Source organism: Mastigoproctus giganteus, chromosome 13, assembly GCF_048544385.1.
Source record: "Mastigoproctus giganteus isolate SK-2022 chromosome 13, ASM4854438v1, whole genome shotgun sequence".
Lineage (NCBI taxonomy): Eukaryota > Metazoa > Arthropoda > Arachnida > Uropygi > Thelyphonidae > Mastigoproctus > Mastigoproctus giganteus.
This window is the reverse complement of record NC_143587.1, coordinates 160,530,478-160,548,018: the sequence shown is the minus strand read 5'-3', so window position 1 is coordinate 160,548,018 and position 17,541 is coordinate 160,530,478. Positions and strand designations below refer to the sequence as shown.

The 17,541-nt window shown below is 39.3% G+C and overlaps 1 protein-coding gene across 1 annotated transcript in view; it reads left to right on the top strand.

The window, feature by feature from the left end:
* The window catches only part of LOC150076552 (uncharacterized), a 382,951-nt gene that overhangs the window by 957 nt on the left and 364,453 nt on the right, over positions 1 to 17,541 (top strand). The gene's annotated exons all lie outside the window — the stretch shown is intronic.

Below are 17,541 nucleotides of genomic sequence, written 5' to 3'. Positions count from 1 at the left end.
ACTGAGGCTTTGCAAACTTGCATACAGTAATGTTTTATAGGTCTTGTATGCTTGCAACTTTCACTCAGAGTTTACTTGTTTTGAAATACTGACACCCTTTAACATCCCTCATAGTATGGAAATATTTCCCTACAGGTTTCCAGGTCTAATGCTGGAGTTGAAGTTGCAACTTTTCAAAAACCCTGACCAAAAGTTTAAGTTGGTTGGGAAAGGGGAAGAAACAATCCTGAAAATTTTTTAACACAATTTTAGATTACTTTGTAACAACAAAATTGCTAAATGTTATTTATCAGAAAAAATATTGTGACAAGGTTTTTTGTGATAACTATTTACTTGTTACAGATGTTTAATTTCCAGTTTAGGACCTTAATACCACAGTTTCAAAACATTGTGCATATGATACAAGTATTAAATTGTTTTTAAGTTATCTATATTTTGAAAAGCACATAATAACATACAGTAATATCACATTGTCTCAAAATGGAATCTAAATTTTCTTTCTTTTTTACCATTTTATTACTTGGAGAAATGATAACAATACTTGGATCCTGAATATGGTGTGCCTAAGTCCAAAAATAGCAGAACTACATGTCTAGTTCCCAACATATGAGAAAATGTCCAAAATAGTTTCTTAGGTAATGACATGCATTGCAGTAGCTGTGTACTTCTTTTTAGAGCTGTGATGTTTATTTTTAAGTTCAAAACCAAGACAATTTTTATTGATCGTTCTACAATAAGATTTTATGAATTTTATAAAATTAGTTTGTTGTTGGCTATGTACATATGTAACAGGCTTTTGCCAATTCATGTGCAGTAATTTCATACAGTACTATATGACTTATTTTTCCCATCCATCTCCATGTTGCTATTGAAGATAGTGATAATTCGAAATAATCGTAATCATTTGTAAAGATCAATGAAATCTTAATATCTGCAAGCCCATATTGCTTTTATGCTGTGTTTAAATTAAAAAAAAAAAAAAAAAAAGTGCTTAATTTTTTTTTTTTTTTCAATTGTTAATTGCATTAATTTCAAACACTGTTGGAGTGAAATTTCCATCAATTCAAGTATTCATTTGCTACAATCCATTTACATTATACAATTTAACAATGTTATTACATAAAGTCCCAATTGTGATTGAGTGCTTTGCATACCTTGTCTGATAACTGGACTTCACATTAATCAAGATTTTGAAAAGTGATCAGTTCTGCATGTGATTGGCGTTTGCCATTTATTGAGTGTTATGAGGTTAGGTAAAGCTACTAAGATAAAAATAGATAGATTATAGTTGTGTCTCTATATGTCTCACTACTCCTTCCAAAACATCCTACAGGTGTTCAGTTTGATTGAGATAAGGCAAATTTGGAGACCAGTGAAGATATTTGATATCGTTCATTGTACCTTACCTTAGACTTGGCACACGATAGCCTTAGATGCTGATGCACCATTAAACTTCCAATAACCAACCAACCATTGTTTCTTGTACCACTCCTGCAAAGTGTGGGCCTGGTGACATTGTGGGATAAGCAACATGTCTGGGTGCACATAGTCTCCAAAGTACTGGCAGAAAGTTGGGGCAAATAATGCAAGAAAGCGAGCTTATATAGCATCAGACAACAAAAAACAAACACTACACACTTCTCCCATCCATACCTTCCAAGAATTTGTGTAGTTTTTCCTAGAATTTATTTAAAGCATCCACTTCCACAACAACAGATGGAAGCTTGTTCCAACAATCAACCACCTGCTGACTGAAAGCAAATTTCTGCACATCTGTCCCGAACCATCCTTCCTCAACTTAAATTTATGCTCCCTTGTGTGTAGTCTCAGCAAGAGGAAGAATGCTATTCACATTCGCCTTACTCAATCCATTCAAGGCCTTAAACATCTCAATCACACTGCAGGTGCCTAGTCTAATGATGGGCCGAATTGTAGCCTTAGTTGCTAATGCGCCAAAAAATCCAAACAAACAAAACTAGTCTAATGATGCTGCAGTTTGCAGAACTGAAGCCTTTCTAGGTAAGAGCACCCTTTCGTTCCCTTCACCAATCTGATTGCCCTTCTCTGCACCTGCCAACAAATGTACATCCTTCCTGAAGCGAGGCCTCCAGACCTGTATAGAGTACTCAAGATGCGTCCTAACCATGGCCTTTTACAAAGGATAGTCACCTCCTTATCCCTGCCTGGAAAGCTTCTGAATATCATTGACAAAACCCAATGAGTTGTTCTGGCAGCATGTCTATACTGCTCAGAGAATTTCATATCCTACTACACAATTACACCCAGGTCTTTTTCATTTTCCACTACATGAGTGTAGTACCACACAGTTAATAGGTTACTCTGGGATAATTTTATCTATGTACCTTTCATTTGTCAATTTTAAACATCAACTGCCATTTCTCAGCCCATTGACCCAATTTTCCTATATCTTGTTGCAGTAGCTCACCCTGATTACTGTATTAACCACCACACCAACCTTTGTATCAGCTGAAAACTAACGTTAAGCCTCATATGCCTTCATCAATATCAATAATAAATTTGAAAACAATGGGCCCAGCACTGAACGGCAGGGACTCCACTGATAACATTAGTCCACGAAGAGCAGTGCCCATTGATAACCACTCTATCTTCTTTCACTTAACCAACCCTTTATACATAATAGTAACTTTCCATTAATGCCACATTGCTCCAGCTTATACACCAGTCTCTTATGTACAACAGTATCAAAAGCCTTCCCAAGATGCAAGTATATGATATCAGAATTATTTTCTGGATCCAGTTTCTTGGTCACTGTATCATAATAACTAGGGCTTACAATACTGGGATTCTGGTCATTTTTTTTCTGGTATTCAAATCCTGGTATTGATACGAAAATACCGGTTTTTTGGTACTAATTCAAAAAATGATTTTCTGTGATTTATTCACATAAAGGTTTTTAAAATAGACAACAATAAATCATTAATACTGAATGTGCTAATGAGGGATTGTTATATACAGTACACATGCAACAGAAAACTGAAAACGTCATGAAACTAAGATATAAGAAGGAAGGTAATAAAATCCTACAAATATTTCTCTTAGTAAGTATAGTGTGTGGAAGTATTAGCATTAGTAGAGGCATTTGATGCAAGAAAGCAAGCTTATGCAGCATCAGCCAAAAAAAAAAATAAAAATAAATAAATAAAATAAAATAAAAAAAATAAATAAAAAAAAAAATAAAAAATAAAAAAAAAAATAAATAATTAATAACCACTTCCACTTCACCCTTCTGTTCGTTCGAAATACCTGTTCAGCTGAGCCTTAAACTTATTTAGGCTATCAACTTCCACGACAATGGATGGAAGTCTATTCCACCAACCAACCGACCACCCGCTGGCTAAAGGCAAATTTCCTCACGTCTGTCCTACATCTGTCTTTTCTCAATTTGAATTTATGCCCTCTCAGGTGATTATTCTGAGCAAGAGGAGGAATCCCATCAGCATTGAGCATGCTCAAACCATTCAAGGTTTTATACACCTCTATCAGATCACCACGCTGGTGCCTAGTTCCCAGACACTGTAATTTGCAAAACTTAAGCCTTTCTTTGTAAGACCTCCCCTTTGTTCCATTCACTAATCTTGTTTCCCTTCTCTGTACTCGTTCCAGCATCTCTACATCCTTCTTAAAATGAGGCCTCCAGACCTGTATACAGTACTGTAGGTGTGGCATGACCATTGCCTTATACAAGGGAATAATCATCTCCTTATCCTTGCTAGAAAAATTCCTATATATCATCGACAATACACCATGAGCTACTCTTGCAGCCCGTCTGCACTGATCAGAAATCTTCATATCTGCCTGTACAACCACCCCCGGGTCCCTTTCATTCTCTACCACTGTCAGTGTAGTACCACAGAGTTGATACGTTGCTCTGGGGTTGCAGTTTCCCATATGTAATACTTTACATTTGTCAATGTTAAACTTCATTTGCCACCTCTCAGCCCATCTGCTCAACCTTTCCAGATCCTGTTGCAGTGGCATAGTGTGAGTAGTGTCCTTGACAACCCTGCCAACCTTTGTTTGTCTGCAAACTTGGACATTAAGCTTGATATACCATCATCAATATCATTTATAAATACAGAAAACAACAATGGACCCAACACTGAGCCCTGAAAAAAAAAGTAAAAAGTAAAGTGCAGCCATTATCAACCCACTGCAGGATGGAAGCCTCCTCAACAATTCATGCTGAGGGCAATGGACCATAATCTCCCTCGCTGGTCCAGTGCGGGTTGGCAGATGGACCGTATTCAGCAGTCAGGGGCTTGAACCCCGGTCTACTCAAAGAGCGTGTGCTACTGCACTCCCGCTCGTGACCACTTGGCTACGGAGGCCCCTGAGGGACTCCACTAATAACATTAGTCCACGACAAGCAGTGTCCATTGATTACCACTCTCTGTCTTCTCCCCCTCAGCCACCCCTTTATCCACAGTAGCAATTTGCCTCCAATGTCACACTGCTCCAATTTGTGCAGCAGTCTTCCATGTGCAACAGTATCAAAAGCCTTTCTAAGATCCAAGTATATAATATCAAAGTATTCCCTGCATCCAGTTCCTTTGTGACTGCATCATAGTATCCAATCAAATTGGTCAGGCAAGATTTCCCCTTAACAAAACCATGCTGTGTCTGAGCTATAACTGAAGTCTTGTCTAGATGATCCTGCAGTGCTTCTTTAACCAGTGCCTCCATTAATTTTCCAGGAACAGAAATTAAACTAACAGGTCTATAATTACTTTTGTCTCCCTTTGATCCTCCTTTGTGAATTGGGATCACATATGCACAACTCCAGGCCATGGGTACTTCCCCTGAGTCCAAGGAAGCTCTCATAATTATGGCTAAGGGTTTGCTTACTTCCTTTGCTGCTTCTAATATAACTGGATAGATCCCATCCACCCCAGGTGCCTTTGTTGTATTTATCTTCAACAATTTCTCCTCCACTTTACTCTCAGTTATTACAAGATTCTCTAGCTTACTGCCAGAGTTGAATACACCTCTGGCCCTCGCTGAATAACTCCTCATGTGTGAATGTCGATGCAAAATATTCATTCAGTTTGTTAGCTACTTGAGCAGGATCATCAACAGTTGACCCATCGATATCAAGTGGACCAATCTGATTCATCCCCCTTCCTTCTAGAGTTTACATAAGTAAAGAACTCTTTGCTGTTTTTCTTTGCATCCCTTGCCAAAGATTTCTCGTAATCTGCTTTCGCCTGCCTAACCTCCTTTGTAACTTGGTTACAGATCAACTTGTATCTATCATAGGCTTCTGTGTCACGTGTTAATTTGAATGTATCCCATGCATTTTTCTTCTCTGCCATTTGTCTCATTAGTTCATCTGACATCCACTTAGGCCTAAACCTTGAACAGTATTTCTTAGTTGGTATGTAAAGCCTAGTAGCTTCCAAGATAAGTTCTTTGAATGCTTCCCATTTTGAATTTGCTGTTGGTAACATCATCAGTTGGTCCCACTGTATAGAATTTAAATACTGTTTCAGACCATCGTAGTCGCCTCTATGAAAGCAAAAACCCTTCCTTTAACCCCTGATGGTAGTTATCTCTTTGAGTAAATCCCACCTCAGCACGCTGTGATCAACTCCAACTAGTGGTTCCTTTATCTGCAGATTCTTAATGCATGAAGAATCACTACTGATAATCAAATCAAGAGTATTACTCCCCCTAGTTGCCTCCTGAACATGCTGATGAAGAAAACAATCATCCAATAAATCCACAAAAGCCTTGCTAGTGTGTGAGTGACCAGCCCCGAAATTCCAGTCAATATCTGGGAAATTAAAATCCCCCATTATAAAACTCTCTGATTTACTGGCCCACTCTATTTCCCTGTACAATATCTTATTATACTCATCAGAGTCATTAGGCCTATAGCACACTCCTACTCTCAATTTTGATCTCCCAATGCTTAATGCACCAAACTGACTCGACACTGCACTGTCCAGCAATGTTGACTGGCTTCACTTCCTTGGATTTTATGTATTTCTTAACTAATAGCATAACCCCTCCTCCCTTCCTATCCTGTCTATCCTTTCTGTAGACATTGTACTCCCCGAATTCCAGTTCTGCATTCCTTATATCTGTGTGACACCACATCTCTGAAATCCCCACAATATCTGCCTTTGATGTTTAAGCAATACCTCAAATTCATCAAATTTATTTACTAAACTCCTAGCATTGGTGTACACGCAAGTATACATGCACCTGTTCTTTTTCTTAGCTACCCTAACACAACCTATGTGTTTATTTGTACCCCAATGATTCCCAGCAGAGTCTGAAATATCCTGCATCTTATTTTCCAGGCTGCGGCTCATTCCAATAGAAGCAGTGCAAGAATCACTTTCACCTCTGCCAGTGGCTACTGTTAATCTATTAGTCCTTGTATCCCCCCAATCTAGCAGTTTTCTGACCCACCTAACACTACCTCTATAGCATCAGCAAACATTCTTGCACCGTTTCTATTTAAGTGTATCCCATCCCTGTAGAAGCAGTCTCTTCTGTTAACAAGTACAGACCAGGCTGAAAAAAATTCTACCCCTTGAGCCTTGCACAATCTTTCCAGGGCCGAATTGATCAACAGGGCTCTCATCATATACTCCCTCCTATTGTGTCTGGGCAGAATTGCAGACACTTTCAAATTCAACCCTAATTCACGGCTTTTTTTCAACAGTGACCTTTACTTGTTAAGTAATTCCGCCGGTCTCCTACTCTTAATATCATTAGTGCCAACGTGTACAACTATATCACCTTTTGTGCCCTTAAAAGATGATATCCGCTCTACAACGTCACGTAAGTAATAAGTGCTTTACCTTCACACACTATACTTACTATGAGAAGTAAAGCACTTAAGTAATAACGAAAACATCATTACAGAAATATTTCCGTTAGTGTTAGTAGGCCTGGTAGTGCAATTAAGGAATATGGTGAACAATGGTAAGACAGGTGTGGAAGTTTTAAAGTTAAAAGCGTCTGAACAATAGTTTAATCCCTCTATTACACCGCTACTTGAGGATGTGACACTTAGTGCATTTTGGGGAAGGGTATCGGTATGGAGCAGTTCAAAGGTATTGTGAACAGGTGATCTTGAGGTAAAAGATGAAAGTGTTCGTTGTGTGGGAAAATTATTCTGTTTTTCCCACCAAAGGAAGAAAAGTGAGTTTAAAGAATAACACTGTGATTGGGTCAGGTTTAAATTAGATAGGGGAGAGATATGCAAATGCGTGCAAATCCCTCTGGGGGTTTTCACATAAGCTTGTGTATAAAAAAGTAGTACAAGGGGCAATTGTAATTTGTAATCACTTCAATAAATGAACAGGAAATAAATAAGGTGCTCGCATCAAAAGAGGGGTTTGTGGTTGTTGTTTGGAGGGAGTTGCAGACTTCCAGTGGTAGTTCTGCATTCAGTTCTGGGAGTGGGCAGCTATATAGTGAAGGATTCTGCCTAGCATGTTCCTGTGCTAGAACTTAATCCAGAAGTTTAATAAAAAGCCAGTCAGATAGTGCCCTGACTTCTAATACTGCTATGGTAATTTCCTTCAGTATTAACAGAGAAATGTTCTCAAAATCCCGAAATAAGTCAGTACTGGAAGAGCTATACAGCAGAGATTCAGAGTTCAACCAAGAAGAGAGAGAGAGAGAGAGAGAGACAGACAGACATCACCTTACTCCGTGGAAGGAACCTGCACAAAAGAAATCCCACTGTGAAAGAGAAGGAAGGTAAGTCCTCAGAAATGTGTTGTTTTGGAAAGGGTATTTAGATAAAGTGGGAGGTTATTTTAGAGTAAGGTTGAAGTTGAAGAAACAAGAGAAATAAGGAAATGTTTAGTATTGAGTTGGTTTATTGGTTGAAGTTGTAAAGAAAATTGATATTGCTAAATTAACAGAGAGTACATAGAATTGTTAGCATTAAGTTAGCAACTTATGAATTGCTGTTGTGAAGAGAATTGATATTGGTGATTAAGAGAAATATGAGAAAGTGATTAAGATTGAATTAATTAGTGTTTAAAGCTGTAGACAATTAAGATTGTTAATTGAGAGAAATTTTATGGAAATTATAGCATGTATTAACAGATTAAATGAGAAAAATGAATAGATTAGATGTAAATGAACACCAGTTTTGTATTGTAAGTAGATTTGTTATGATAAATGAATTTTATTTTATATTTGTGTCATATATATACAATATATAATATATATACTCGTGTGTGTGTGTGTGGGGGGGGGGGGGAATTCCTCAGCTCCTGGAAATTCCAATTTTTTTAATGCAGTCAGGTAGCTTGTGGGGCTTAGTACTTTTTTTTTTTTTTATGAAGACCCCAAACACGAAAGGTATCAAAACCTATAGTACTTAGTATCGTGCATGGGTTGAAGGAGAAGTATGGGGGATGCCGGAAACTTTGCTCTAGAGACTAAACATGGGTTTCACCACTTCAACTCTCCAATAAGCAAAGTGGTGGTATTTCACCGGTTGATGAAAGTCATCTACCACCTACTTGAGGGGAGCTGCTATACGAAAATCATAATGGCCACTGACGACGATAATAAAGTACAGGGAAATAAAAACTAATAAATAAATAACTCCCCCCCCCCCATAACTTAGATTTAGTTTCCTCACAAAGCTTAACCCTCAGTCCCTTTCTTTCGTTAATACGGATATAGTGCCATAAAAAGTCAAAAAGGAAATATTTTTTATTTTTGATAAAAAGGAAATAAGATTTTTTGAAGATGAGGGAATAAGGGGCGTGGGGTTAAACTGCAACTCTTCTACGACTATCTCAGTACAAAGCACCAGCCAGCATGGAATCCAAAAGGACGTTTTCTGCTGTTAATTAAATATGTACCAAAATTAGATCCAGTTTAAATGATAACACTTAAGTTTCTTAAGAGCTCACTTTATTCGGACAGGTAGTGTGGATGCTTATTTTTTTGTTTTTAGAATAACTGTATGTTTAATTATTTTTGTTTAATAATTTTTGCTAGAATATTTGTTGTTGTAATAAAAGTTTGATTTAAAACGTGAATTCAAGTAATTACTTGTTTTTTTCCTTACTTTTATTGCCCCTAATTGTCATCAAAATTTATTGCGAAAAATGAAATGTTTTTTTTTTTTTTAGGATACCGGTATCCTGGTTTCATAAATTAAAAATACCAAAATACCGGTATTAAGAGTTTGACTGGTATTGTAAACCTTAATAGTAACCTATCAGATTGGTTAAACAAGACTGCCCCTTAACAAATCCATACTGTGACTGCAGTATAAATGCATTCCTGTCCAGATGGTCCTACATTACATCTTTAACTACTGACTCCATTATTTTCTCTGGAGCAGATGTTAAGCTAACAGGTCTCTAATTACTTGTGTCACCTCTCGATGCCCTTTATGAATTCGGGATACATTTGCACATCTCCAGTCCATACGATCCTCCCTTTATTCAAGGATACTCTCATAATTATGGCTGAAGGCTTTCTTACCTCCTTCGCTGCCTCTTTTATGTTCAACTTCAACAATTCCTCTTCCACTTTCCTTTCCATTATCACAAATTGGAATTTGATAAACTTCTGGCATCCTCTTCTGTAAAGAATTCCTCGTTTGTGTATGTAGATGCAAAATACCTATTCAATTTGTCAGCAACCTGAGCAGGATCATCAACAGTTAACCTATTGACATCAAGTGGCCCAGTGTGATTCAATTCCTTCCTTCTACTGTTAATATAAGCATAGAAGTCTGCTGCTTTTCTTTGCCAGAGATTTCTCATAATTTGCCTTAGCTTTATGAACTGTATGGTGTTACACTCAGGGTAGTGGAGAATGAAAGAGACCTGGGGGTAATTATGCAGTCAGTTATGAAGTTTTCTGAGCAGTGCAGACAGGCTGCTAGAACAGCTCATAGGGGTCTTGTCAATGATATATAGGAATTATGCTAGGAGGGATGAGGAGGTGATTATCCTCTTGTACAAAGCAACGGTCAGGCCACACCTTGAGTACTTTGTACAGGTCTGGAAGCCTCATTTTAGGATGGATGTAGAGTTGCTAGAACCAGTACAGAGAAGGGCAACAAGACTGGTGAGGGGAAACAAAGGTGTGCTTTTACAAAGCAAGGCTTAAATTCTGTAAATTGCAGCATCTGGAGATTAGGCACTTGTGAGGTGATCTGATTGAGGTGTATAAAGCCTTGAATGGATTGAGCAAGCTCAGTGCTGATGGGATTCTTCCCCTTGCTCAGATTACAAACCTGAAGGTGCAAAAACGGAAATTAAGGAAAGACAGTTGTCGAATATATATGTGGAAATTTGCCTTTAGCCAGTGGGTAGTTGATTGCTGGAACAAATTCCATCTGCCATTGTGGAAGTTGATAGCTTAAATAAATTAAGGGAAGAAGTGGGCAAACTTTTGAAGTGAATGGTTAGGTGAAATGGGAAGTGTTTTTTTTTTTTTTTTTTTTGCTGTTGCTGCATAAGCTTGTTTTCTTGCATCATATGCCTCTACTAATGCTTGAAAAGTGTGTGGCAAAAGTGCAGCCATGGACATTGGTGCTACAAATGAATGGAAGGAAAATTATTTAAAAAACGTTTTGCTGATATACAACCACAATGACATCTTCAATTCTGATGAAACTGGGCTCTTTTTTTTAAATTGCTACCGGAAATGTAGTGGCGGAAAAAAGGCAAGCATTAGCATTAGTAGAGGCATTTGATGCAAGAAAGCAAGCTTATGCAGCATCAGCCAAAAAAAAAAAAAAAAAAAAAAAAGTAACATAAATAAATAAAAATAACCACTTCCACTTCACCCCTCTGTTCGTTCGAAATACCTGTCCAGCTGAGCCTTAAACTTATTTAGGCTATTAACTTCCACGACAAGGGATGGAAGTCTGTTCCACCCACCAACCACCCGCTGGCTAAAGGCAAATTTCCGCACATCTATCCTACATCTGTCTTTCCTCAATTTGAATTTATGCCCTCTCAGGTGATTTTTCTGAGCTAGAGGAAGAATCCCATCAGCATTGAGCATGCTCAAACCATTCAAGGCTTTGTACACCTCTATCAGATCACCCCGCTGGTGCCTAGTTTCCAGACACTGTAATTTGCAAAACTTAAGCCTTTCTTCGTAAGAGAACCCCTTTGTCCCATTCACCAATTTAGTTGCCCTTCTCTGTACTCGTTCCAGCAGCTCTACATCCTTCCTGAAATGAGGCCTCCAGGCCTGTATACAGTACTCTAGGTGTGGCCTGACCATTGCCTTATACAAGGGAATAATCACCTCCTTATCCCTGCTAGAAAAATTCCTATATATCATTGACAATACACCATGAGCTACTCTTGCAGCTCGTCTGCACTGCTCAGAGAACTTCATATCTGCCTGCACCACCACCCCCAGGTCCCTTTCATTCTCTACCACTGTCAGTGTAGTACCACAGAGTTGATACGTTGCTCTGGGGTTGCTGTTTCCCATATGTAGTACTTTACATTTGTCAATGTTAAACTTCATTTGCCACCTCGAAGCCCATCTGCTCAACCTTTCCAAATCCTGTTGCAGCAGCATAGTGTCAGTAGTGTCCTTGACAACCCTGCCAACCTTCGTATCGTCTGCAAACTTGGACATTAAGCCTGATATACCATCATCAATATCATTTATAAATACAGAAAACAATAAAGGCCCCAATACTGAACCCTGAGGGACTCCACTAATAACATTAGTCCACGATGAGCAGTGTCCATTGATTACCACTCTCTGTCTTCTCCCCCTCAACCACCCCTTTATCCATAGCAGCAACTTGCCTCCAATGCCACACTGCTCCAATTTGTGCGGCAGTCTTCCATGTGCAACAGTATCAAAAGCCTTTCTAAGATCCAAGTATATAATATCAAAGTTATTCCCTGCATCCAGTTCTTTTGTGACTGCATCATAGTATCCAATCAAATTGGTCAGGCAAGACTTCCCCTTAACAAAACCATGCTGTGTCCTAGCTATAACTGAAGTCTTGTCTAGATGATCCTGCAGTGCTTCTTTCACCAGTGCCTCCATTAATTTTCCGGGAACAGAAGTTAAACTCACAGGTCTATAATTACTTGTGTCAGCCTTTGATCCCCCTTTGTGAATTGGGGTCACATTTGCACATCTCCAGTCAATGGGTACCTCCCCTGAGTCCAAGGAAGCTCTCATAATTATGGCTAAGGGTTTGCTTACCTCCTTTGCTGCCTCCTTTAATATAACTGGATAGATCCCATCCACCCCAGGTGCCTTTCTTGTGTTTATCTTCAACAATTTCTCCTCCACTTTGCTCTCAGTTATTACAAGATTCTCTAGCTTACTGCTAGAGTTGAATACACCTCTGGCATTCCCCTCGCTGAATAACTCCTCATGTGTGAATGTCGATGCAAAATATTCATTTAGTTTGTTAGCTACCCGAGCAGGGTCATCAACAGTTGATCCATCGATCTCAAGTGGACCAATCTGATTCATCCCCTTCCTTCTAGAGTTTACATAAGTAAAGAACTCTTTGCTGTTTTTCTTCGCATCCCTTGCCAAGGATCTCTCGTAATCTGCCTTCGCCTGCCTAATCTCCTTTGTAACTTGGTTACAGATCAACTTGTATCTATCATAGGCGTCCGTGTCACGTGTTAATTTGTATGTATCCCATGCATTTTTCTTCTCTGTCATATGCCTCATTAGTTCATCTGACAACCATTTAGGCCTAAACCTTGAACAATATTTCTTAGTTGGTATGTAAAGCCTAGTAGCTTCCACGATAAGTTCTTTGAATGCTTCCCATTTTGAATTTGCTGTTGGCAATATCATCAGTTGATCCCACTGTATAGAATTTAAATACTGTCTCAGTCCATTGTAGTCGCCTTTACGAAAGCAATAACCCTTCCCTTTACCCCTAATGGTAGTTACCTCTTTGAGTAACTCCCACTTCAGCACACTGTGATCACTGCCACCAAGTGGTTCATTTATCTGCAGATTCTTAATGCATGAAGAATCACTACTGATAATCAAATCAAGAGTATTACTCCCTCTAGTTGCCTCCCAAACATGCTGATGTAGAAAACAATCATCCAATAAATCCACAAAAGCCTTGCTACTGTGTGAGTGACCAGCCCCCAAATTCCAGTCAATATCTGGGAAATTAAAATCCCCCATTATAAGACTCTCTGATTTACTGGCCCACTCTATTTCTCCGAACAGTTTCTTATTATACTCATCAGAGTCATTAGGCCTATAGCACACTCCTACTCTCAATTTTGATCTCCCAATGCTTATGTCACACCAAACTGACTCGACACTGCACTGTCCAGCGATGTCCACTGGCTTCACTTCCTTGGATTTTATGTGTTTTTTAACTAATAGCATAACCCCTCCTCCCTTCCTATCCTGTCTATCCTTTCTGTAGACATTGTACTCCCCAAATTCCAGTTCTGCATTTCTTATATCTGTGTGACACCACGTCTCTGAAATCCCCACAATATCTGCCTTTGATGTTTTGAGCAATACCTCAAATTTATCAAATTTATTTACTAAACTCCTAGCATTGGTGTACACACAAGTATACATGCACCTGTTCTTTTTCTTAGCTACCCTAACACAACCCATGTGTTTACTTGTACCCCAATGATTCCCAGCAGTCTCTGAAATATCCTGCATCTTATTTTCCAGGCTGCGGCTCATTCCAATAGAAGCAGTGCAAGAATCACTTTCACCTCTGCCAGTGGCTACTGTTAATCTATTAGTCCTTGTATCCCCCCAATCTAGCAGTTTTCCGACCCACCTAACATTGCCTCGATAGCATCAGCAAACATTCTTGCACCCTTTCTATTTAAGTGTATCCCATCCCTGTAGAAGCAGTCTCTCCTGTTAACAAGTACAGACCAGGTTGAAAAAAATTCTACCCCTTGAGCCCTGCACAATCTTTCCAGGGCCGAATTGATTGACAGGGCTCTCATCATATACTCCCTCCTATCGTGTCTGGGCAGAATTGCAGACACTTTCAATTTCAACCCTAATTCACGGCTTTTTTTCATCAGTGACCAGTACTTGTCAAGTAATTCCGCCGGTCTCCTACTCTTAATGTCATTAGTGCCAACGTGTACAACTATATCACCTTTTGTGCCCTTAAAAGATGATATCCGCTCTACAACGTCATCAACTTTTGCCCCTGGCAGACATACTCTGGTCCTATTCCACCAAACAATGGATTACCGTTCTCTTAGCAGCAAACATGCTGAAATAGGTGGGTATATGGGATGTGTTAGGGTAACTAGGAATAGGAGTAGGAGCATGTATGCTTGCATGTATACCAATGCTAGAAGTATAGTAAATAAATTTGAAGTGTTGGTCAAGATATCAAAGGCAGATATTGTTGGGATAGCAGAGACGTGGTGTCACACAGATATAAGGAATGCTGAACTGGAATTTGGGGAGTACAATGTGTACAGAAAGGATAGACAGGATAGAAAGGGAGAAGGTGTTATGCTGTTAATTAAGAAAAACATGAAATCAAAAGAAGTGCACCCAGTTGATATAGATGAACAGTGCACTGTTGAGTCAGTTTGGCGTGACATAAGCACTGCGAAAGCAAAAATAAGAGTAGGAGTGTGTTATATGCCTAATGACTCGAATGAGTACATTGAACAATTGTACAGAGAAATAGAGTGGGCTAGTAAATCAGAATGTCTTATAATGGGGGATTTTAACTTCCCAGATATTGACTGGAAGTTGTGGGTTGGTCACTCACACACTAGTCAGACTTTTGTGGATTTATTGGATGATTGTTTTCTGCAGCAGCATGTTCGAGAGGCAACCAGAGAAAGTAATACTCTTGATCTGGTTATCAGCAGTGATCATTCGTGTATTAAGAATTTGCAGCTAAAGGAACCACTAGGTGGCAGTGATCACAGTGTACTGATGTGGGATTTACTTAAAGATTTAATTACCATCAGGGGTAAAGGAAAGGGTTTTTGATTCCGTAAAGGTGAGTACAGTGGTCTCCGACAGTTTTTAAATTCTGTACAGTGGGATAAACTGACGATGTTACCAACAGTAAATTCTAAGGGGGAAGCATTCAAGAAATTAATCGTGGATGTTACTAAAAGTTAGATACCTATTAAGAAATATTGTTCAAGGTTTAGGCCTAAATGGTTATCTAATGAACTAATGAGACTCGTAACAGAGAAGAAAAATGCATGGGATGCATATAAATTATTAAAGCGACTCAGAAGCCTATGGCAGATATAAGCTAGTCTGTAATCAGGTCACAAAGGAGGTTAGGCAGGCGAAGGCAGATTATGAGAAATCCTTGGCAAAAGATGCTAAGAAAAACAGCATGGATTTCTTTTCTTATATAAACTCTAAAAGGAAGGGGATGAATCTGATTAGTCCACTTGACATCGATGGTTCGACTGTTGATGATCCTGCTCAGATAGCAAACGAACTGAATGAGTATTTTGCATCTACATTCACACATGAGGAATTATTAAGGTTTGAAAATGGCAGAAGGTTATCAAATTGTAGCAGGATACTTAATGATTTTGTAATAACGGAAAGCAAAGTGGAGGAGAAATTGTTGAAGTTAAACATAAGAAAAGCACCTGGGGTGGATGGGATCTATCCAGTTATATTAAAGGAGGCGGCAAAGCAACTAAGCAAACCCTTAGCCATAATTATGAGAGCATCCTTGGACTCAGGGGAGGTTCCCACGGACTGGAGATGTGCAAATGTATCCCCAATTCACAAAGGGGGATCGAAGGGTGACTCGAGTAATTACAGACCAGGTAGTTTAACTTCTGTTCCGGGTAAAATAATGGAGTCACTGGTTAAAGATGCATTGCAGGATCACCTAGACAAGACTGCAGCAATAATTCAGACACAGCATGGGTTTGTTAAGGGAAAGTCTCGTCTGACAAATTTGATAGGTTATTATGATATGGTTACAAAGGAACTGGATGCAAAAAATAATTTTGATATCATATATTTGGATTTCAGGAAAGCTTTTGACACTGTTGTGCATGGAAGACTATTGTACAAATTGGAGCAGAATGGTATTAAGGGTAAAGTAAAGTGCAGCCATTATCAACCCACTGCAGGGTGGAAGCCTCCTCAACAATTCATGCTGAGGGAAATGGACCATAATCTGCCACGCTGGTCCAGTGCGGGTTGGCAGATCGACCGTATTCAGCAGTCAGGGGCTTGAACCCCGGTCTACTCAAAGAGCGTGTGCTACTGCACTCCCGCTCCTGCCCACTCACCTACGGAGGCCGTGTATTAAGGGTAAGTTACTACAATGGATAAAAGGATGGTTAAGCGGGAGAAGACAGAGGGTGGTAATCAATGGGTGCTGCTCTTCTTGGACTAATGTTATTAGTGGAGTCCTACAGGGTTCGGTGTTAGGTCCACTGTTGTTTTGTATATTTATCAATGATATTGATGAAGGTATATCAGGCTCGAAGTTTGCAGATGATACAAAGGTTGGCAGGGTTGTTAATGACAGTAATGGCAGTGTGCTACTGCAACAGGATCTAGATAATTTGGGCAGATGGGCTAAGAAGTGGCAACTGAAGTTTAACCTTGACAAATGCAAAGTACTGCATATGGGTAGAAGTAACCCCAGAGAAACGTACCAACTGTGTGGTACTACACTTAAGGTGGTAGAAAATGAAAAAGACCTGGGAGTAATTGTGCAGTCAGATATGAAGTTTTCTGAGCAATGCAGACAGGCTGCCAGGGCAGTCATCGGGTTTTGTCAATGATATATAGGAATTTTGCTAGCAGGGAGAAGGAGGTGATTGTCCCTCTGTATAAGGCAATGGTCAGGCCACGCCTTGAGTGCTGCGTACAGATCTGGAGGCCTCATTTTCGGAAGGATGTAGATTTACTTGAGCGTGTACAGAGAAGCTCAACAAGATTGGTGAGGGGAACGAAGGGATCCTCTTACCAAGAGAGGCGTAAGTTCTGCAAATTGCAGTGGCTGGAGACTAGGCACCTGTGTGGTGATCTGATTGAGGTGTATAAGGCCTTGAATGGGTTGAGCACGCTGAATTCTGATGGGATCCTTCCAGTTGTTCAGATTACAAACCTAAGGGGGCATAAATTCATATTAACAAAAGACAGATGTAGAATAGATGTGCGGAAATTTGCCTTTAGCCAGCAGGTGGTTAATTGCTGGAACAAACTTCCATCTCTCGTTGTGGAAGTTGATAGGTTGAATAAATTTGAGGAGGAACTGGACAGGCATTTGGAGGGAATGGTGTGATTTTTTTTTTTTTTTTTTTTTTTGGCTGATGCTGCATAATCTCATACATTTGCTTTCTTGTATCACATGCCAGTGCTGCTACTACTACTACTACATCTAATTATTGGTTAATCTGAGAAGACTCTATGCTTTAAAGGTTTGAACACATTACTGAATATTTATTGAGCAAACCAAAAGGCATGGATGACATCACAGATCTATGAAGAATAGATCAGAGACTTAGATCGCAGATGAGTGAGAAAAATTTTTTT